This window comes from Ailuropoda melanoleuca, chromosome 16, assembly GCF_002007445.2.
Source record: "Ailuropoda melanoleuca isolate Jingjing chromosome 16, ASM200744v2, whole genome shotgun sequence".
NCBI classification, from domain to species: Eukaryota; Metazoa; Chordata; class Mammalia; order Carnivora; family Ursidae; genus Ailuropoda; species Ailuropoda melanoleuca.
The window spans coordinates 78,035,697-78,036,939 of NC_048233.1; positions in this window are offsets into that span (position 1 = coordinate 78,035,697).

Here is a 1,243-nt window from a genome sequence, read left to right on the forward strand (position 1 = left end):
ATACTCAGCGCTGGAGATGTTCATTTGTAGAGATCCAGATGTATCTTCCTGCGTCTCAGGCTGATTCCGTGGATATTCCTGCTGGTCTGGTACCTATCCAGCTCAACTCAGGGGACCGGCTGAAAAAGGTGTCCCCTACTCCTCCGCCATCTTCCCGGCCTTCCTTTTATTTGAACACATCCTATATTCACTGAGACCATGTTAATAGGTGACTTTAAAAATGAGGAGGATAATAAAAGATATTTCATGACTAATGTGAAATTGTGCCTGTCGTGGTCCTGAAAGCACATACTGTAAACAAACCTTGACCCTCTTATTCTAAAATCATACTAAATATTTAAAGCTAGGTTTTTAAGAATCGAGGATATAAGGTCATTTTGAGGGAATCTTTATTAACATGAAATGAGAGAAAGACTAATATCAGCCTTAGGAGTTAATGATGCTTCATCACATTTCTTTCAAAATGACCTCAGATGAATTTAACAAACTTTTGTTGAATCACTTCTGTGTCAGAAACTGTGCTAGACTTTGGTGATAAAGGAGTATTTCCCCAAGACATGCGATAAGGAAGCATTTCTCTTTGTTTAGGCTACTAAAATTTTATAAAATTTGATCAGGAGCAAATGGTGTCCTATGCCTTCCTAACATCTATAAAGATGATCATATAAAATTTTTATTAGACAAGCAATAATAATAAATTAGAAATATCAGTCACAATCTTCTGAGAACTTCGTTGTAATATCTCTCTTAATTTTCTAATAATAAAGTGCCCTACATAATGTTATCTCCATTTCATTGATAGGTATAGCGAGAAATGTTTTGTTTAAATTTTCTATATTATTGGATATAGCTTCTTATTTTGAATTCTGCATTATGCAGTCCCACTTGTGAAATGTGAATATAACTAGGCCATTCACATCTAAATTCTCTCTCTCCTCTTCCTCTTTCTCCCTCTCCCTCTATCTATCATCCACACACAACAATCTAAGCATGTTTAAAAATGGGTTTTTTTTTCATTGTCTCTCACCTTGGTAGGGGATAAGAACGTGTGAAACAGCATCTCTTTCTCTCTCCAGACATCGTCCTTAAACCTCTCTCTCTCTTTCCTCCAAGTTCCATTTCAAATGTGTCCATCTGGAATAGACCAGATGTCCCTTTTCCCTTCTTTGGCGGGAGAATCACTCTTTCAGTGTAAGTAACATGTCCATCCCACACGTGGGAGGGGCTGTAAATCACAAGACTC